This window comes from Coenobita brevimanus, chromosome 33 (genome assembly GCF_032717465.1).
Source record: "Coenobita brevimanus isolate Jiangsu-jjx chromosome 33, ASM3271746v2, whole genome shotgun sequence".
Lineage (NCBI taxonomy): Eukaryota > Metazoa > Arthropoda > Malacostraca > Decapoda > Coenobitidae > Coenobita > Coenobita brevimanus.
In genome coordinates this window covers 24,959,379-24,982,551 of record NC_136986.1, presented here as the reverse complement: position 1 = coordinate 24,982,551, position 23,173 = coordinate 24,959,379, and positions in this window count along the sequence as shown.

The following is a 23,173-nucleotide window of genomic DNA, read 5'->3' as shown; positions in this document are numbered from 1 at the left end:
TCACGGAAAACTCATCACTCAAATCTCCATTCACTCTCACCTGGGTGTGAGCACCCACATACATGGCCATAACCACCCTAACCAGCCACTCCTCCAAGCCAAGCTTTCTCATTGCCCACTTCACCACCTCTCTAGGGACTCTGTCAAAGGCCTTTTCCTAATCAACAAAAACAAAATAAAGATCCCTTCTCCTACCAATATATTTTTCCTGAAGCTGTCGGACAATGAATATGGCATCAGTGGTCCCCCTACCTGGCATAAACCTAAACTGCATCTCATCAATATTCACTCTTTCTCTAATCATACCTTCTAAAACTCTCTCCATTACCTTCATTATCTGATCTAAAAGCTTTATACCTCTATAATTTCCTCTTTCCAGGGCATCACCCTTCCCTTTATACACATTTACAATTACACTCTTCAGCCAATCATCTGGGACAACACACTCATAAATAATCCTATTTATCAGGTCAGTGACTAAACTCACCCCTATATCGCCTGAGGCCTTCAACATTTCGGCAGTCAACCCAGACACACCTGCTGCCTTCCCCACCCTCATCCTGCCTATTCCCTCACTCACAGTAGCAGTATCAATCAAAGGCCAAGGGCCAGACACTGGATCTGCTGGCTCCAAACCTTCCCTGTCCCAGTCAAACTCCTCATTCAACAACCGGTTATAATGCTCTCTCCATGCATCTTTAATATCCTCACTGTTCACCACTACCCTTCCTTCATCATTCTTCACACACTGCTCACCTATGATATCCCGATTATCCCTCTTCACCTGACCTGCCACCCTAAATATATTTTTCCTTTCCCCATGATTTAGGTTATCAAGTAATTGTCTCTGTGACTCAGACTTTGCCCTGTATACCTCTCTCCTAGCCCTACGCTTGGCAGCCAAATATTCCTCTTTCCTACCACCCTTCTTCCATTCCCGGAAAAGCCTTCTTTTCTCCTTAATTGCAGCTTCTACACCCTCATCCCACCACCAAGTTACTTTATGTCTTGGTGGTCCTCTTGTCCAGCCGCATGTTATATCAGTAACTCTCAAGAAATTGTTCTTGAGGGCTCTGTACTGTTCATTAACGCCTCTGTCTACAGCTCCGTGTTCAGCCACCACTCTCCTCAACTCGCTATAGAAGGCATCCCTTACTACTTGGATTTTCAGCTTCCATATTTTCCTCCTAGGTACAGAAGTCCTCTTTTTCATCACTTGTTCTTTAAGCACCATATCACAAATCAATAGTTTGTGCTGCTGCACACACTCCTTACTTCCTATAACTTTAACATCCCTCACTAACCTCTTATCGGCCCTCCTAACCAGAAAATAATCTATCTGACTGCTATTTCCCCCAGACTCATACGTAATTAACCTACTGTCTCTTTTCCTAAAATATGTATTACAATCATGTCCTTTGCCTCCCCAAACTCGAGTATCCTTTCCCCTTCTGCATTCCTTAGACCATATGCACATCCCCCATGAACTCCTTCATAACCTTGTGCTGCTTCACCTACATGACCATTTAAGTCTCCTCCCAAAATCACCATCTCATCATCCCGCATACCACCCACTACACGTATTAAATCATCCCAAAATCTATCTTTCTCTGATTCATCCAATCCTGCCTGTGGAGCATATGCCGATATAATCACAGCTATCTTTCTTCCCAACAGAATTTTCACTACCAATATCCTATCGCTTACTCTCAAAACATTCATAACCTATTCCACCCATTTCTCCGCAACCATCACACCAACACCTCCATATCCGTCTGTCCCCCCCTGCCAAAACAACTTATAGCAACAGTCCTTCCCAACAATCTTTCTGGCTGATCCACCCCTGTACCGGACTTCCTGCAAACACGCCACATCCACCCACCTCCTACTGACTGCCTCAACGACTTCCCCTGCTCTTCCCCTCAAACTTCCCACATTCCATGAACCCACCCTCATCCCCATGGGTGATTTACTGTCCTCAGGCTTGCTTTGAAACCTTTTTTGTTTTGTCATCTTCAGTAATAATAAATGGGACAGACACAGCACAGGTCCCACTCACTGCACAATCCCAGGTCCAGGCAATGGATCTGGGACCCCTAGCCCACCAGCTTACCAGTGGCTGTGGTAGTGGCCTCGGGGCACCCTGCTAGGACAGCTGCAGGGACACCCTCCAAGCGCATCTTGGTATATATATATATATATATATATATATACACACCCACACAGTACATTACCTGACATGTTTTTTCCCCCCTTCCTTAACGCCCATATGAAGTTTTATCACTCATTTGCTGCGACATGTCGACCAGACTTCCTTTCCTCTCATAGATTGCGCTAAATTCACGACTCACGCATATGAGGTCTTCACGATCATTATAAAAAAGCCGTCGCCTGCCAGGTTAACACGTGGATACAACCCTTACTGAACTTGGCAGCCGACGGTGTGGCTCCATGCCACAAGCAGAATAAGATAGACGAAGAAACCAAGAGGAATAGATGAGATTATTAAGGATATGGGTTTTTCTCTATAATTTACCTATCGCGGTGACTATTTATATTTTCTGACTGCCTGCTGCCTAGGACTCACGAGACGGGAAAGTGGGCTGCAAAATATTCAATGTATCACCTAGCCAACGCCTTATATAAAATTTAGAAATCACTGTGGTTGGTTTAATCGGTCATGTGATTCCTACCACCTTAATTAAGCTCTCGGCTCTTGGTGATAAAACTATTCGAAAATATTGTTAGATTTTTTCATGCCAGCGTGGTCATTCGTTAGTAGAATCAGCTCACAACTGGGAGAACCTGAGTTTGTTTTTCAACATTGTATTAGGAACCTGGATGTAAACTGATACTGTGGGTCATAGCCTGCGGGAAAACTGAAACAGGGATAAAAGTTGTCTGCCTTAACCATCCTCGAGCTATTAATAGACAGATCTAAAGCTCGTACTCTGGACGCTTCCTAACATCTCTTCTTATCGATTTAATTATGGATGTTGGTGGTTAATATAATATATATATATATATATATATATATATATATATATATATATATATATATATATATATATATATATATATATATATATATATATAAAACCATCCATCCATCATCCAATCCTACATTGCCCCATGAGGAACGTAGGAGCCCGGGGCTAGGCAGTTGGTCCCGACATCTAAGATGAGAGTGACCAGCCTCACTCATCCCTGAGTGGCATTACATGAGCAATCAACCCCAACCACCACTTGGATATAAACCTTCACCGGCTCAATCCGATTGGAGCGCAATAATTACCCACTAAACCACCAGGCGCCGAAATATGGTTATATGGTTACCACCCAGCGTAGTAAATGGTTTCCTGGTGCACAGGAAACCATTTGAGTTGTCACTCAGTGTAGAGTAACCCACAGGCTGAAGGAAATGGAAAAAATGAAGGAAAGAAAGACAGAAGAGGGAGTGTAAAGTCACTCGTAGGCAGAAGGACAAGGAAAGAATGAAGGAAAGAAAGACAGAAGAGAATGGAAGGAAAGCAGGATGGAGAAGAAAGGGCAAACACCCGAGAGCAGCACTACATCGAGTGAGTGGATGGTGAGCGCCCCCACCTACCCCAAATATATATATATATATATATATATATATATATATATATATATATATATATATATATATATATATATATATATATATATTATAAACTTTGATTTTAGTTTATAATATACAATTTTAGTACATGTCTCCTGTTTGTGTACATGCTGTCCATATTCTAATAAAAGGTATTAGTGTGCATACATATATATATATATATATATGTATATACATATACAGTATATATATATATATATATTTTTATGTGTCCGACTCTGGGCAAAGGCTTCAGAGCCTATTGCTTGGGGGCACTGACCTATCCCAAGGCCCAGTAGTCCTCCTACACCTCCACATGTCACCACTTCGGCGCTAACACCCACCATCCATATTGAATACATGCTAGGGCTGTCTCATACAGGATTGGTGTATTGGTATTAGCGGGGGTATTTTTACGACATGTCGGCGGGTCATCTGGTAGATCAGGAAAGTCTGCTTTTAGGAAATTCAAATCCTCAAACTGTTCCCTGCCCCAGCCGGGATTCGATCCTGGGACCATTAGGACCGCAGGCCGCCTCTCTACCGATTCAGCCACGCCTCCCCATATATATATATATATATATATATATATATATATATATATATATATATATATATATATATATATATATATATATATACATATATATATATATATATATATATATATTGCGTTAATTATGGCGATACTGTAAGTACTTATGTAACAGATAAGGCCAGTAAGATGTAACAAATGAAATAAATCGCTAAGGGAAAACTGTTAAGGAGCTGCCTCAGCCGACGAGATGCTGGCCTAAGTCGTTTAAATATTTCATCACGATACCGTCTCAAATTAGTTTTCTTGCTGGCAGTTAGTATTATTTTGGGAGAGATCACTAGTACAGGCGAAGTTAACGAAGACTATATTTCACTCAGGAACTTTGGTGTTCCAGATATACGCATTATAATACCCCTGGGGGTAGGGGGGGGTTTCAAGAATACTCCCCCAGTATCCCTGCTTGTCGTAAATGGCGACTAAAAGGGTTGGCGGAGGGTTAGTGCCCCTCCCCGGAAAACAACTAACTAAAAAAACAAACAACAAGCCCGGACAAGGACTGACCAAACGATGACGACCCAGGACCGGACAAAGGACTTGGTAATGGCTACGTGGAATGTAAGAGGAACGAATGATGAGGTGAAAGAGAGAGAGATTGTCCAGGTGCTTGAGGGTGCAAAAGTGGATGTATGTGGAATAACTGAAACAAAATGGAGAGGAGAAAGTGTGAGAGAATGGGAGTATGGATGGGGTTTATGTGCAGGAGTAGGTGACAATGAGAGAGCAAAGGAAGGAGTATGTATAGTTGTGAGTAAAAGATGGAAGAGGAGCATAAGACAGTATGGATCAGTTGGGTCAAGGATTGTGTGGGTAAAGTTGAAAGTTGGAATACAAATGTGGGCGATTGTGTGTGTGTATGCGCCAATGCAAGATCGTGCTAGAAGAGTGAGAGAAGAGTTCTGGACAAATGTGGAAGTGTGCATGGAAAAGTTTGGAAGGAATGGGAGTGTTTTTGATTGGTGATATGAATGGTAAAGTTGGGAATGTGAAGGTGGATGGAATAGTTGGTGAGTGAGGTGTGCCTGCTGAGATAGATGAGAATGGGAGTGCGTTAGTGGACATCTGTGCTGGGAGGGGGTTGGTGATAGCCAATACCCTCTTCAGGCATAAAATGATCCACAGGTATACATGGCGAGTGATGAGAAGGGTGGATGGTGAACTGAATGAAAGGAAGGCAATGATTGATTATGTGTGTGTGGATGAAAGGATGCGAAGATGTATAATGGATGCAAGAGTTTATAGAGGCTGGGGGAGTGGACTTTCTGACCACTACTTGGTGGTGGCCAAAATTAAAATTCAAGTAAGATGGAGGAATAGGAGAAGGGAAAGACGAGAGGAAGGAGTAGTTGCAAGGAGAGTGGAAAGGTTACAAGAGGATGAGAAAAAGGCAGATTATAAGAGAGAAGTAGAGGAACGATTAGGCAATTATGAATTGGAGCAGATGGGAGACGTGGAAGGTGTGTGTAGGATATTTACAGAAGAAATATGTGCAGCATGTGATGTGGTGTGTGGAAGGAAAAGAAGACGGAGGGGGGTGCAAGGAGCAGCGTGGTGGACTGAAGAGGTGAAACAGGCTGTGGCACAAAAGAAGAAAGCATACAATGAATGGATGAGAAATAGGGGCGTGGAAGAAGTTGAGAGGCGGAAGAGAGAGTTATATGTAGAAAGAAAGAGAGAGGTGAAAAGATTAGTAAGAGAGAGTAAGAAGAGAGTGGATGAGGAATTTGGAAGGAATTTGAGTGTAAAGTGGAGGGACTGTAAGAAAATGTTCTGGAAAGAGGTAAAAAGAGTAAGGCAGGGTGGAAGTGAAGTTAGCAGGGGAGTGAAAGATAAAAATGGTAGATTACTAGTGGAGAAGGGAGAAAAAGTGAGCAGATGGAGAGAACACTTTAAGGAATTGTTGAACGTAGAGGATGGAAGTAATGCGAGTATAAGTGGCTGGAGAATGGCTGGGAGGAGGAGGGAGGTGAGAAGACAGGAAGAAATCAGTAGGATAGAAGTTGTGGAAGCAATGAAGAAAGTTAAATTGGGGAAAGCCCCAGGAATTGATGGAGTGTGTGGTGAAATTCTGAAGCATGGGGGAGAGATAGTAGTAGAATGGATGTGGAAGATGTGCAGATTGGCCTGGGAGGAAGGTAGAGTCCCGGAGGATTGGAAATCAGGTATAGTTATTCCCTTGTACAAAGGAAAAGGGGAAAAAGAAGTGTGTGGTAATCATAGGGGCATTTGTCTTCTTAGTATAATAGGAAAAGTGTATGGTAGGATACTTATTGACAGAGTTAGAGAAAGAACAGAGAAATTAGTTGGAGAAGAACAGGGAGGCTTTAGGAAGGGAAGAGGTTGTGTAGATCAGATATTCATTCTTAGATCTTTAGTGGAAAAGTTTCTAGAGAAGGGAAAGAAGTTGTATGCGGCTTTCATGGATTTTGAGAAAGCACATGACAGGGTGGATAGACAAGGATTGTAGAAAGTGTTAAGAATATATGGAGTAGATGGGAAGTTGTTGAATGCTGTGAAGAGTATGTACGATGGTGCGAAGGCTACAGTGCGTGTGGATGGTGAACTAAGTGAATTTTTCTCTTTGAAAGTTGGGTTGAAACAGGGATGTGTCATGTCTCCATGGTTGTTCAATCTGTACATGGATGGGGTAATAAAAGAGGTACAAGGTAGGGTAGTGGATGTTGGAGTGGCCCTGGTGAGAGAGGATAGTGTTTGGAAACTCCCTGCACTGTTGTTTGCAGATGATACTGTGTTGTTGAGTGAAGACGAAGGGGAGCTGCAAGGCTTGGTGGATGAGTTTGGGAGAGTGTGTAAGAAACGGAATCTAAAGGTGAATGTAGGGAAGAGTAAAGTGATGGTCTTTGAGAGAGGTGAAGTCAGTGAATGTATAGCGAGGTTGGATGGTGAGGAATTGGAAATTGTGAGTACGTTGGAAGGACACAAGTCAAGAGTGAGGGCAGTGGAAATGAGTTATTTAAGAGAAGCCTGTGGAGTCACGTGGAGAGACAGGCTGACGAATGAGGATATAAAGAAGCGTTGTGGTGTGGATGTGGATGTGATAGGAAGCGTTATGAGGAACACACTGAGGTGGTTTGCCCATGTGGAGAGGATGGAGGGTGAAAGACTGACGAAGAGAGTGTATGTGAGTGAGGTGGAGGGGGGAAGAGGGAGGGGGAGGCCGAGGATGAGATGGAGGGATGGGGTGGAGAGGTATATGAGAGAGGGGGGTGTGAGTTGGGAGCAGGGCAGTGAAATGGCGGGGGACAGGACGAGTTGGAGGCGATTTGTTTGTGGCCACCCCAAACGGGATTGAGGCGTCTGGCAATATATAGATAGAGTACGTTTAAATACTTGGGTAGTGCGATGAGTAATGATGGAGGTTTGGAGGGTGAAGTGCTTGAAAGGGTACAGCAGGGAAGAAAGGTTGCTGGTTCTTTGAAAGAGTGATAAGAAACAGGGAACTGAGCATGGAAGTGAAAAAGTTACTACATGACAGTAGTGTGATACCAACTCTAACGTACGGAAGTGAAGCTTGGACGTTGTTGGAAGGACACAAGTCAAGAGTGAGAGCAGTGGAAATGAGTTATTTAAGAGGAGCCTGTGGAGTCACATGGAGAGACAGGCTGACGAATGCGCATATAAAGGAACGTTGTGGTGTTGATGTGGATGTGATAGGAAGCGTTATGAGGAACACACTGAGGTGGTTTGGCCATGTGGAGAGGATGGAGGGTGAAAGACTGACGAAGAGAGTGTATGTGAGTGAGGTGGAGGGGGGAAGAGGGAGGGAGAGGCCGAGGATGAGATGGAGGGATAGGGTGGAGAGGTATATGAGAGAGGGGGGTGTGAGTTGGGAGCAGGGCAGTGAAATGGCGGGGGACAGGGCGACTTGGAGGCTATTTGTTTGTGGCCACCCCAAACGGGATTGAGGCGTCTGGCAATAGATAGATAGAGATAGAATTTCTGTATGTATGTATGTTACAGTAACACAGCAATGAACGCGCAACGTAGCGCAGTTTTTGTTAGAACACGGTGTTGTTAAAATGCTCGAACTTGAATTAAACAGTTTCCAGTCCAATCGGGCCACCGGTTCCCGAGTTATGATTCATTTCTGGCCTTTTGCTTCAAGTTTAGTATTTGCTTTTAGTGAAAGGGATGGATACGTTCTTGATCCAGCATTGAAATTATCAGGACAGAAGAGAAAAGCTGGACATGTTTCTTGTAGTATGACTCTCTCGTCCCCTCCTTCCTCCTTCCTTGTACTCCTAGAATTGTGCACTATAATGCAGTAGTCTAGTTTAGTATAATACCAAACACTACTATCCTCCCCTCCCCCCCCCCGTCTCTCTCTCAACGGGTGTTCCAGCAGGAGAAAAGCAGGGGAAAATTCCTCGCTCCTTCTCGTTCATGGCATGAGTAATTCAAATTTCTGTTACCTTTCGACTGAATGGAATTGACATCGATTGGAAGCCGCCGAGCCTTTAAGCGATTAAGAATAGATATCTTTCATAATATGATCTTGAAATCTCCAGGCGATTTAATTGGGTCTGGGAGAAAAAATAATCTGAGCCTGAACTTTGGCGGTCAGATGTATCTTTCATGAACTCCTTGAATACGGGAAATTCTTCATGAATTAAATATCATTTCTGGAGGTGACAATAAACTTATGACACCATCGCAGTAACCAGGTTAATATTCTAGACGGTTTTATGCAGCTTGTAATAGACTATATGTGACCTTCATTAAACTCTTCAATATATGACTTTCGTACTTCCAGTAAAACTGTTTAGTGACTGATAAATCTGAAAAAAAACTGTCATCGAATTGAGGTTAACCCTGTCCTTCATGTTACGTCTTCTTTACGTTATTACTAACACAGCCCGGTGCTTGGAGGGGATGCTTGTGCCATGGTGAGGGATGGGGAAATCCTCTCCCTTGTGCAGGCACTCAGACTCCTTTGTAAGTTTTAGTGTTTGGCGCTTTTAATGTTTTAATTTTATTTCTTTTACTTTTATCGCATCGTCTGTGTCACTGCTGTCCAGTTCCACGTCAGCTTCGCCACCATATTTTATTTAAGTTCATCAATCAATCACTCTACCCTAACAGCACCGGACGATAATGGTCAGTACTGAAAGTGGTTTCCCAAACTACCTTGACTGAATATACCAGCAAAAAACTCCGTCAGAATATAAAGTCATTTCTACTATCTTTCTGTCTATTGCCAGACGCCTTAATCTCATAAGAGGTAGCCACAAACAAATCGCCTCCATGTCGCCCTGTCCCCCGCCATTTCACTGCCCCGCTCCCAGCTCACACACCCCTCTCTCATATACCTCTCCACTCCATCTCTCCATCTCATCCTTGGCCTCCACCTCCCTCTCCCCCCATCCACCTCACTCACACTCTCTTCGTTAGTCTCTCACTCTCCATCCTCTCCACATGGCCAAACCAGATCAGTGTGTTTCTCCTAACGCTTCCTATCACATCCACATCCGCACCACAACGATCCTTCACTTCCTCATTTGTCAGTCTCTCTCTCCATGTGACTCCACATGCTCCTCTCAAATAACTCATTTCCACAGCTCTCACTCTTGACTTCTGTCCCTCCAACAAGGACCAAGCTTCACTTTCACACGTTAGAGTTCGTATCACAATACTGTCATATATTAACTTTTTCACTTCCACGCTCATTTCCCTGTTTCTTATTACTGCTTTCAAGAAACCCAGCAACCTTTCTTCCTTGTTGTACCCTTTCAAGCACTTCACCCTCTAAACTTCCATCCTTACTCATCACACTACCCAGTATTTAAACGCATTCACATTTTCCATTTCCTCCTGATACAACCTCGCTGTACATTCACTGGCTTCACCTCTTCGAAGACTATAACTTTCGAAGACCATAACTTTACTCTTCCCTCCATTCACCTTTAGATTCCGCTCCTTACATACTCTCCCAAACTCATCCACCAAGCCTTGCAGCTCCCCTTCGCCATCACTTAAGAACACAGTATCATCTTCAAACAAATGTACAGGGAGTTACAAAACACTGCCCTCTTTCATTAGGGCCGCTCCATCATCCACTCCCCTACCTTGTATCTCTTTTATAACCCCATCCATATACGAGTACAGATTGAACATCCATGGAGATATGACACATCCCTGTTTCAATCCAACCTTCAAACAGAAAAATTCACTCAGTTCACTATCCACACGCACTCCAGCCTTAGCAGCCTCACAAACTCTTCACGGCATTCAACAACTTCTCATCTACTCCATATATTCTTAAAACTTTTCACAATCCTTGCATATCCACCCTGTCATGTGCTTTTTCCAAATCCATGAAGGCCGCATACAACTTCTTTCCCATCTCTAGAAACTTTTCTACTAAAGATCTAAGAAAGAATACCTGATCGACACAACCTCTTCCCTTCCTGAAACCTCCATCTTCTTCTCCAACTAATTCCTCTGTTATTTCCCTAACTCTGTCAATAAGTATCCTATCCCTTCTACGCTGAAACTAAATTACTTGGATTGAACACAAATTCACTGAAAGGGCGTCATCAGACAGGAGATAAACACAGTATTTTATGGTAGGTCTGCCCGCACTTTGGATGCGCAGAGTTTTTCATCATCATCATCATCATCATCATCATCTGTACCTGTTTTCCCTCCCTACGATGGGGTGTTGTCAGGACCCTGAGGCCAACACACACACACACACACACACACACACACACACACACACACACACAAATATATATATATATATATATATATATATATATATATATATATATATATATATATATAAACTAACAAAAGTCTGCTCACGTGAATGGGCTTCATTAGCATTCACTCACGATTCATAATCGCAGAATCCTGACTCCACCTCATAGATATTAACATCCTCATACGTTCCTCTTCAACCAAGACACGAGTCTCTCCTGATGGCTCTGGAATCTCGAAGTTCGCCAATTCGTCTGGGTAGTCCTCCAAGACTGACTCCATTTAACTACAGCAAACAGTGTAAGTAGACCATTATGTACACCCATCGGTTGGAATGCGCATCGTTTTACGTAAATTTGCCATCTAGCCCATTAATTCATTTCACTTTGTTCCTCTTCATATTATTTTGGAATTTAACTCTGGCAGTTGCGCCGCAAGCTCTTATTTCAGTTAATATATCAATCAATTGAGAGTTTTATTTTTAATAGATATGTCAACATTTTATTGCCTGAATGTGCTGGACTTTGGGCTTGGGAGGGATGGTTAATAGCCTACCGTTCTTCACCTACCGGCTCATTGTTGATAAGCTCATTTCTTCTAACGTCAGTGATTTGCACGTTACCCTCAAGGAAAGGAGTATTCCTTCCTGAGCAATAGAGAGTTAGCATTAACAACAATACAACAGCGCCACTTTCACACACGACTCGAAATTGATAGGTTGTAACCTGGGAGTTTGTTCCCCCAGGTTCATCTGATTGAGAACCCGGTGAACTACAGGATGAAACCGCGTTTCATCTAAAGTCCACCATCCTCGTTTCGAGTGACAGGGAAATTAGGTTAGGAACGTTTGTATAACTAGGATGTGGAGTTACCCAGTCATATAGGTGCCACCACGCCAAGGCGTCCCTGTGCAGAACCTCGGTACAAATAGATAAAAATGGACACTTTACTCCTTAGTGGGATATGATATTTTCAAAGAGAGTGGAATATACTTGTCCTATTTTCCTTGAGGATCATAAGTCAGACTTAGGATAAAAGGTGAAGATTTATTTTGTCATTACACAAACCTATATAATTATGCCTTAATTTACTGTAAGGTACGGTAAGTTGGGGGAACTAGTCCAGTGATGGGGTAACTTAGTCTGGGTTGAGGCACACTCAGATCTTGTGAACTTAAATACTAAAATGAGATAATCTGCATAAGCATATACGATTGAATATATGCTTATACCATACTGTATATATTGTATTAGTTGCAACCCTTGGCTCATGTGAACGTAAACCTGGTGGACTGTAGACTAATGTTTTTTCTACTGTAGTCTAGCATCTTCCAACCATAGGATTGAGATGGAGTTGATGGAAGTTTGTGCCGTGTGTGTGTGTGTGTGTGTGTGTGTGTGTGTAACCTCCCACAGGAACCACCTTGTCATGGTGGGGTGTATGTGAACCCCATAAATCGGGTGGGCCATGCCAGTGGGGGAAGATTCCCCAACAGGTGGACTGGGTTACCCATGCTGCAGGGGCCATCAGTGAGGGGTCAGACTATATGTACCCAGGCACCATTGGGTGAATTAAGGCAGCGGGAGTAAACCTCGAATGTAAAATTCGTTAGTGAAGTCCTCCAGGCCACACCAGATTCATTTATTGCACAAGCCAGCTGCTATATTCACCTCCCATTCCATCCAATTATCAAAACTAAATGACCTATGGCGACAGGATACAGTGATTGTGACAGGTCATGGATGTAGGTGTTATTCACTAGCTTGAGTCCTACACATTGGCTGCATTAACCCATTGGTCGCTGGCATCATGGCACAGGAGCATGTCATGCCTTCAGCAGCATCTAGCGCGACTAAGCAGCCAGAAACGGACACCCATCTGCTTAATCTGAAGGGGAGGGTCTTAGAAAAGGTAACCTAAACATTTGCGACTCTACACCTGGGCAGGTAACCGCGTTTGCCAAGGTATTCCACACTGCGATCGAAGAACTAAAAGAAATTCTCAGGCTCTTGCTACCAGGAATATATGGACCATATTTGATTCTGACCAAGACCCAGGACCACACAGTAAGACTGTCCTTATTGTCCATGAATCGAAACGATAATAAACTGACACTACTGCTGTACCTGAGCCTCGCCTCTCAGGAGAGGGCAACCTAATAGATGATGGGTGTAATTAATTCTGGAGAGGATACTTAGACAACCTACTATAAAAGATCCAAGAATCACCTGTGGGTATATCAGAGATGCTGATTTTCTGGAATAAATCTCTCTCTCTCTAAAGCCAATATATATAACACTCATCAGTGCCTGTTCTACAACGCTTGACTCTAAGTATGCCAGCAAAGATTCCTTCAACGACACGACACTCTGGATGCTACCATTTCCCCCAAACCACTTAATGAAAAACTCATCCTGCTTGTTAGATTTCAATGCCAGAGCTGGAAAAGATAATCACCTCTGGCAAAGCCATTCTAGATCTCCATGGAGTTGGTAACATGAACGACAATGGCCTTAGACTGCTTTCATTATGCTCATAATACCGTCTGGTTATCACCAAAGCCATTTTTTAACTTAAGAATAAGCAAAAGACACATGGATGCATCCACGATCTAGACACTGGCACCTAATTGATTATGTCGATATAAGGCAACGGGATCAATGAGAAGTTCTTATAACCCAATCCATGAGAGGTGCTGGGTGCTCAGTAGACCATAACCTTATACTCGTCAAATGACAACTGGTCACTCGCCCACAAATGCACGGTAGACCATCCTCCAAGAAACTAAACTTTACTATTTTAAAGGATGTAGCAACTTGTAACACCTTCCGCAGACAAGATCTCTCAATGCCCACCACTTGACCTAAGCAACAGTGCAAGAAACTTAGACACAGAGTGGCCGAACACAATGCTTCACGGCACTGCAGAAGAAACCTTAGATTTCTTCGCTCACTACCATAATGACTGGTTTGATGATCATGCTGAGGACATACATTACCTTCTTGCAATGAAGAATGGAGCACATAACAACTGGTTGGGTCATCCTAGCTCCCTAACCCTAAAAACTGAATTCCAAAATCTCATAAATGAAACGAAGAGGATACTGCTTAACATGGAAAACAAATGGTGAACTGTGCAAGCAAAAGAGCTGCAAAGACTGATATTTATGACGAAACTGGATTCTACAAGTCAATAAAAACTAAGTCCGAACCAAACACAACATAGAGACTAGACCATCACCCAAGGCAGAGCGCCTGAAAGACAAGCAAATAATCCTAGAAAGATGGGCAACAACTCTACAGTACAATGCCTTATTGAATTGATGAAACCCAGGGGAGCACAATATTCTTGATGACATCCCAAATGCTCTTCAAGCAGCAGATCTGTGTCCCACCTTCACTTGCAGAAACTGTTCAGGCCATCCGATCTCTAATAAATAACAAAAGCCCAGGCCCTGATCGCATACCATCTGAACTAATCAAAGAGTGTGGCCGGTTAGTCCACCAGTGCCTTGATAATATAATACTGACCATCTGAAATAAAGAACAAATTCCATCCGAATGCCTTACTTCTGATACCGTCACCATCCTCAAAAAGATATGAGACTGCTCAAAGTGTGACAACAGTAGAATTATCTCCCTCCTGGCGATGGTTGCAAAGTACTAGCCAAGATAATGCTATCCAGACTGAAAAATCATCTGACTGAGTCAGCACTACTTGAAACACAGTATTGTTAAGAAGTGAGAGTTGCCAGTTAGGTAGCCGGGATTTGTCTCGACGTTTCCTGGTACGAGTCAGTTGTCAGTTTGCCTGCTGTTTGCGAACGTAGTTATTTCGTAAGTTGTACATTAATTTTTGTGCTCTTTTTCTTTATAATGTTTTATTTAAGCGATTGCTTGTTAAATATGTAAGTTAAGTTCGTATGGTAAATGATTTAGAGTGTTATGTAGTGTAAGACAACTCTGGCATGTTTTGATATCTCAGAGTTGGCAACTGTTGTTCTCGTAGAATGTAGAAGTTTCTCGAATAATGCAAGCTTTTATAAAGATGAGGTAGAGACTATTTCAAGTTCAGTCTGTTTTCAGTTCAGTTTGAGTGTAGTGCAGTACTGTTAGTGAAGTTTGTGATGTGTTGCTGGCAAGCATTAAGTGTAATTACTGTCAGTGAAGATTATTTTCGGCACTTATGAAAAGTGTAATGTTGTGAAGCATTAAGTGTAATAACAGCAAAGTATTGTCAAGCATTAAGTGTAATAACAGTGATGTGCTGTCAAGCATTAAGTGTAATAGCAGTTAGTAAAGTATGTATAGCTCCAGTAATTGTGAGAAAATTGAAGTGAATTTGGAAACCATTCAGTGTAATTATTTGGAATAATAAAGACAGTGAACTTTAAGGAGCCAGTGTTTATTTTCGCCTCAGCTGATCTTGTGTACTGTATACCTAAAGGCTGACCGTAGGAAGAACAATTTACTGGGCAACGTCCTTCCTGTACTGAACTACTGCTGTTGGCGCCTGTGACAGTGTGGGACGAGGACGTAACAATATGGATTTTGTAGGGAAAAAAGTCCCTGTGAAATGATCTTATGAGCTTTGCTGCCAGACAGATCCATGAGAACTGCCACGAGCAGAACTGTGAATTGTATGTTGCATTTACGAGTGCTCATCTTGCAAAAGTATTTGACATCGACAACAAAGAACTTTGATGAGATGCTCTTTCAAAATTCGGAGTTCAAAACAATTTTTAACCATTCTGAATAGTCTGCATGACAACATGAATGTTCGTGTGTCCATAGGTGGGAGGAAATCCGAGCCCATCAAAGTGAACACTGGGACAAAGCAAAGGTGTGTTCTGGCTCCTGTCATTTTCAACATTTATCTCACTGCAGTCGCCCTTTTAAGTCACCAACAAACTATTCCTGATGATTTAATAAAAATCCATTTCCGTCTAGATGGTAACTTATTTAATCCCGGACGTCTTCAGTCACAGTCAAAGACTTCTTTGCTAGAGCTGAGAGCTGTGCTATCCTTACACATACCACAGAAACCTCCAACTGAGTACTGCCATCATTTCTAATATATATCATGCAATGGGACTTTAAATGTCAGTAAAACAGAAAAATATATAAGAGAAACAACCTTGAAGAGCCCCATACACTTCAGATAAACGGCTAAAATGTATAACACGTGAAGTATTTTACCTACTTTGGATGTGTGTTCACAGATAAACATAACTTTGAAGACGTCCTTGCACGAATCAACCACGTCTCGGGTTTTTCTGGACGTCTCAGACCCAGTGTCTTTGAATGATTCAGCCTGAGTATCGAAACAAAGATTTCAGTTTATACATCTGTATGCCTCTCCACCCTCTTATACGGAACTGAATTAGAATAGCAACAAGCTTCATATCAAACAGCTTGAGTCATTTCACATGCAATACGTACAATGCATCCTAGGATTCAAATGGGACGATAAAGTCCCACATTTACACATCCTCCAGTGGACACAGTCAACCAGCATAGTAACCATGATGTCTTAAAAACATCTGAGATGGGCTGGACACGTGTTCCACATGCCAGAGCACCATTTCCAAGCCGGGTTCTGTATGGCCAACTCCATGCAGCACGTCGCAACCCAGGGGGACAAAAAAAAACAAAAAACAAAGATATAATGATCACATAAGGACAACTCTGTAGAAAGGCAATATCATATTAAAAGATCTTGAAACCAATACCTCGGACAAAGAACAATGGCATCCCCTCTGCAGCGAAGCAACAATCCATCTTGAAGAAACTCGGAAACTGGCCTGAGAAAAGCATAGACAATGGAGGCACAACCAAAACAGAGTTCTCCCATCAAACCAAGATTTGATATGCCGACTGTGGGGTAAAGTTTGCGGATCCAGCATTAGTCCGCACAGTCACACACGTTGGCACCAAAGACAAGGAGAAACACACCATCCTGGTGAGTATGGCAGGAGTTGTCTTCAGTAGCACAAGGACAACTTGAAGTACATGTGTGTGTGTGTGTGTGTGTGTGTGTGTGTGTGTGTGTGTGTGTGTGTGTGTGTGTGTGTGTGCGTGGGCGTGTGCGCGCGCGCACCTTCGTGCGTGCGTACGTGCGTATGTGTGTGTGTGTGTGTGTGTGTGTGTGTGTGTGTGTGTGTGTGTGCGTGCGTGTGCGTGTGCGTGTGCGTGTGCGCGCACGCGCACCTTCGTGCGTGCGTACGTGCGTGTGTGTGTGTGTGTGTGTGTGTGTGTGTGTGTGTGTGTGTGTGCGTGTGTGTGTGTGTGTGTGTGTGTGTGTGTGAGAGAGAGAGAGAGAGAGAGAGAGAGAGAATTTATGGATCGCTGTTACTTCAACTTCACAAGATCGTCCAAGAAATTAATGATGGTTTATTTTGGTTAAATTTTTGCATCATAACTTAGCACATGAATAACGTTGCATAAGTATTCTGTCAGACATTGTAAAGTAAATTCGTAAGCGCCTAATCCTTTACCCATCTGTGATGGCAGATCGTTTGCATATAGTGAGGATGTGGCTGGAAGGCGTATCGGTGAGAGACATTGCCCTGGAGACTGGTGCAAGTGTCTCCTCGATTTACAGATGGATTCACCGCTGGCAGCAGGAGAGAAACGTGGATGCCATAGCTTGTCAGAGAATACGTCAGCTCGGAACCACATCCTGGAGGACGAGTACAGCGACAAGAGACGACACACTATCCCAGCAACGTCATTTAATTTCCTTGCTCACAGCATATTGTGCACAATTAAACATTGTCTCTTGGGACGCATATCCTCTTACTCTTCATGCTTGAGAAGTCAGTACTCTTGAAATCGCCAAATAATCATTGTGGGGCTCAATAAAAAATAATATAATCGTGGTACATCTCTTGGAGTCTCGTGCCTCGATCAGTTGCCAGCCAGTCTTTATTTGTGGTTACAGTAAAGCGTCACAGGACTAAACTGGCGGCGAAACTTGTAACGCAAGACACTAAAAACTGTTTATGAATATCAAGAAACCGCCGCCATTGTGTTTCTCAAAATAAGGCAAAAGTTTGCTTAAAGAACAATATATCTTGTCTACGTTAATGATCCTGAGTGTAAATCCCTTTACGTTCTTCATATCAGTCTTCCTCTCGTTTGACGATTATTATCATTTTGTTTTTCATTACATATTTTACTGAAGGAGTTTCACTGAGGATGTTTCTGACTCCTTCCCGGCAAGAGGAACTCTTGTCAGTAGTTAAAAAAAAAAAAAAATCTGCAGTATATCTCAATTATTTAGCAGTTAGTGCCGGATTACTTTCCTTGTTTGGCAGCAGGATACCACTGCATATCTCTTAAACCACTCACTGCGATGTATTAGTTACTCTGGCAACCCACAGCCTATTTCATTCAACTGGGGAGACATTTCATAGTGAAGGGATGATTGGCGTTATATCGAACCCCTTCACTTTGAAGGCAACGTGAATGAGTTCACTTTCAACATAAAGTTTGCTCAACATCTTCAGAATGTGAACTCGTATACCAGTAGATGAAAATACATCTCAAGTGACTCATTAGTACCCTGTCCTAGTAATTGCCTAACTGGTCCCTGATTTTCTGTGTAATATATTGTCTAACTGAATACACTTACATACCTATCTCATTCAGTATCATAACATGCTTTCCAGGTAATTTCAATGATTCCTAAAGAGTGCTCAGATAGTGAAGAATTTGGCATCACGTTCCTCCGGTTCTCTGAGAAGATAACAGTCAAGCAGTTAATTGACAGACACTCTGGCCTCTTGGCGTAAACGAATCTGTATGAACATAATGATCCATGTAAATCATCTTGGGGGATCCTAGGAAGGTACCTGTAACCATCCAGGAGGCTCTAGGAAGACTAATTTCTGACCGGTCTCTCAGTGACACTGACTCTGTTAGACTGGCCCCTGGGCCGGTCCGTCACAGAACAAAACCGTAATGAGATATCAAGGGTTGGCGTACTCATAAAATATGTCAGCGTTGTAAAGTGCTTGACAGACCAGGATAATTTCTGCAATATATTCTATCAGTTATAATAAGAAATAATCAGGATCTCCCCCCTCCCCTCTTCATGAAAGACAAATTACCAGAGAGTGAAAATGATGAACGCAATGAACACTAATATAATTTTGGCACTAACTTAAATACACTACAGTCTCCGAAAGTCCCGTTACTACTCCTGCCGTTCAGCAACTCGTAACCTTATATTAGTCTGAGTAAGGTTGCTTACAGTCACTATAGTATGTTTGGTTAATTACACAATTTAGTTTTTCCCCCTGGGGGTAGGGGGGGGGTTTCAAGAATACTCCCCCAGTATCCCTGCTTGTCGTAAAAGGCGACTAAAAGGATTGGCGGAGGGTTGGTGCCCCTCCCCGGAAAACAACTAACTAAAAAAAAAAAAAACAATAAGCCACGGACAAGCCCTGACCAAACGATAACGACCAAGGACCGGACAAAGGATATGGTTATCGGAACCTGGAATGTAAGGGGAGCGAATGATGAGGTGAAAGAGAGAGAGATTGTCCTGGTGCTTGAGGGTGCGAAAGTGGATGTATATGGAATAACTGAAATAAAATGGAGAGGAGAAAATGTGAGAGAATGGGAGTATGGATGGGTGCAGGAGTAGGTGAGAGTGAGACGGCAAAGGAAGGAGTATGTATAGTTGTGAGTAAAAGATGGAAGAGGAGCATAAGACAGTATGGATCAGTTGGGTCAAGGATTGTATGGGTAAAGTTGAAAGTTGGAATACAGATGTGGGCGACTGTGTGTGTGTATGCGCCAACGCAAGATCGTGCTAGAAGAGTGAGAGAAGAGTTCTGGACAAATGTAGAAGTGTGCATGGATAAGTTTGGAAGGAATGAGAGAGTGTTTTTGATTGGTGATATGAATGGTAAAGTTGGGAATGTGAAGGTGGATGGAATAGTTGGTGAGTGGGGTGTGCCTGCTGAGATAGATGAGAATGGGAGTGCGTTAGTGGACATTTATGCTGGGAGGGGGTTGGTGATAGCTAATACCCTCTTCAGGCATAAAATGATCCACAGGTATACATGGCGTGTGATGAGAAGGGTGGGTGGTCAACTGAATGAAAGGAAGGCAATGATTGATTATTGTGTGTGGATGAAAGGATGTGAAGATGTGTAATGGATGCAAGAGTTTATAGAGGTTGGGGGAGTGGACTTTCTGACCACTACTTGGTGGTGGCCAGAATTAGAATTCAAGTAAGATGGAGGAATAGTAGAAGGGAAAGACGAGAGGAAGGAGTAATTGCAAGGAGAGTGGAAGGGTTACAAGAGGATGAGAAAATGGCAGAGTATAAGAGAGAAGTGGACGAACGATTGGGCAAATATGAATTGGAGCAGATGGGAGACGTGGAAGGTGTGTGAAGGATATTTACAGAAGAAATATGTGCAGCATGTGATGTGGTGTGTGGAACGAAGAGAAGACGGAGGGGGGTGCAAGGAACAGCGTGGTGGACTGAAGAGGTGAAACAGGCTGTGGCACAAAAGAAGAAAGCATACAATGAATGGATGAGAAATAGGGGCGTGGAAGAAGTTGAGAGGCGGAAGAGAGAGTTATATGTAGAAAGAAAGAGAGAGGTGAAACGATTAGTAAGAGAGAGTAGGAAGAGAGTGGATGAGGAATTTGGAAGGAATTTGAGTGTAAAGTGGAGGGACTGCAAGAAAATGTTCTGGAAAGAGGTTAAAAGAGTAAGACAGGGTGGAAGTGAAGTTAGCAGGGGAGTGAAAGATAAAAATGGTAGATTACTATTGGAGAAGGGAGAAAAAGTGAACAGATGGAGAGAACACTTTAAGGAATTGTTGAACGTAGAGGATGGAAGTAATGCGAGTATAAGTGGCTGGGGAATGGCTGGGAGAAGGAGGGAGGTGAGAAGACAGGAAGAAATCAGTAGGATAGAAGTTGTGGAAGCAATGAAGAAAGTTAAATCGGGGAAAGCCCCAGGAATTGATGAAGTGTGTGGTGAAATGCTGAAGCATGGGGAAGAGATAGTAGTAGAATGGATGTGGAAGATGTGCAGATTTCCCTGGGAGGAAGGTAGAGTCCCGGAGGATTGGAAGTCAGGTATAATTATTCCTTTGTACAAAGGAAAAGGGGAAAAAGAAGTGTGTGGTAATCATAGGGGCATTTGTCTTCTTAGTATAATAGGAAAAGTGTATGGTAGGATACTTATTGACAGAGTTAGAGAAAGAACAGAGAAATTAGTTGGAGAAGAACAGGGAGGCTTTAGGAAGGGAAGAGGTTGTGTAGATCAGATATTCATTCTTAGATCTTTAGTGGAAAAGTTTCTAGAGAAGGGAAAGAAGTTGTATGCGGCTTTCATGGATTTTGAGAAAGCACATGACAGGGTGGATAGACAAGGATTGTGGAAAGTGTTAAGAATATATGGAGTAGATGGGAAGTTGTTGAATGCTGTGAAGAGTATGTACGATGGTGCGAAGGCTGCAGTGCGTGTGGATGGTGAATTAAGTGAATTTTTCTCTTTGAAAGTTGGGTTGAAACAGTGATGTGTCATGTCTCCATGGATGTTCAATCTGTACATGGATGGGGTAATAAAAGAGGTACAAGGTAGGGTAATGGATGTTGGAGTGGCCCTGGTGAGAGAGGATAGTGTTTGGAAACTCCCTGTACTGTTGTTTGCAGACGATACTGTGTTGTTGAGTGAAGACGAAGGGGAGCTGCAAGGCTTGGTGGATGAGTTTGGGAGGGTGTGTATGAAACGGAATATAAAGGTGAATGTAGGGAAGAGTAAAGTGATGGTCTTTGAGAGAGGTGAAGTCAGTGAATGTACAGCGAGGTTGGATGGTGAGGAATTGGAAAATGTGAGTCCGTTTAAGTACTTGGGTAGTGTGATGAGTAAGGATGGAGGTTTGGAGGGTGAAGTGCTTGAAAGGGTACAGCAGGAAAGAAAGGTTGCTCGTTCTTTAAAAGCAGTGATAAGAAACAGGGAAGTGAGCATGGAAGTGAAAAAGTTACTACATGACAGTATTGTGATACCAACTCTAACGTACGGAAGTGAAGCTTGGACGTTGTTGGAAGGACACAAGTCAAGAGTGAGAGCAGTGGAAATGAGTTATTTAAGAGGAGCCTGTGGAGTCACATGGAGAGACAGGCTGACGAATGAGAATATAAAGGAGCGTTGTGGTGTTGATATGGATGTGATAGGAAGCGTTATGAGGAACACACTAAGGCGGCTTGGCCATGTGGAGAGGATGGAGGGTGAAAGACTGACGAAGAGAGTGTATGTGAGTGAGGTGGAGGGGGGAAGAGGGAGGGGGAGGCCGAGGATGAGATGGAGGGATGGGGTGGAGAGGTATATGAGAGAGGGGGGTGTGAGTTGGGAGCAGGGCAGTGAAATGGCGGGGGACAGGGCGACTTGGAGGAGATTTGTTTGTGGGCACCCCAATCGGGATTGAGGCGTCTGGCAATAGATAGATAGATAGATAGATAGTTTTACCCGGTTGTTAGTTACAATAACTATATATACTGATTGAGTTACAAATGGGCAGGAGAAAGAAGGAAAATTTTAAAACAAGAGTGCATTTACGTCAGTTTCAAATACAATTAAAATTCGTTCTCGTCATGTTTTTTATCCTCTCCCAATCTTCATTTTTTATGGAGGAGGCAGGTCCTGGCCATTGTTCTTTAACTCGCTAAGAACAAGAACAAGTGCAGGGAATAATAAGGACAGTTAATATGAAACAAAATTATCAATAAAGCTTAAGAGCAGTGAGTACCTGACGGTGAAATGACAAAGCCTCAGATATTCGTCAGTTAAGGAAGCTCCATACCACCACTTCCTTATGGAATTTTTTTTCGGTATGGGTGGTTACTGTTATTGTCTACGTTATTGGTGCAGAGTAAGGCGAAATTGGTAGGATTTATGCAACACAAAAAAAGGACAAAAAGGTGTAAGAAAATTAATATATGGCGGACAAAAAGGTACTATAGCTTCCTCAACCAACGAGAGTACGCATCTAATTAACTGTGGGTGATGAAGCAGGCCTTGATTAACGACACGGCTTTTGATGATGATTATACAGTCTCCTTCACCAACCCGTCTCTGTCAGGTATTAAGATGTACAGTTACATTCGTTAATACATCTACACTCATTTTTAGTTTCAGTGCACTATTTTATGAGCACATTTGAAGGATATGTGTGGTGGGTATCGGAAGAGCACATGCCACGT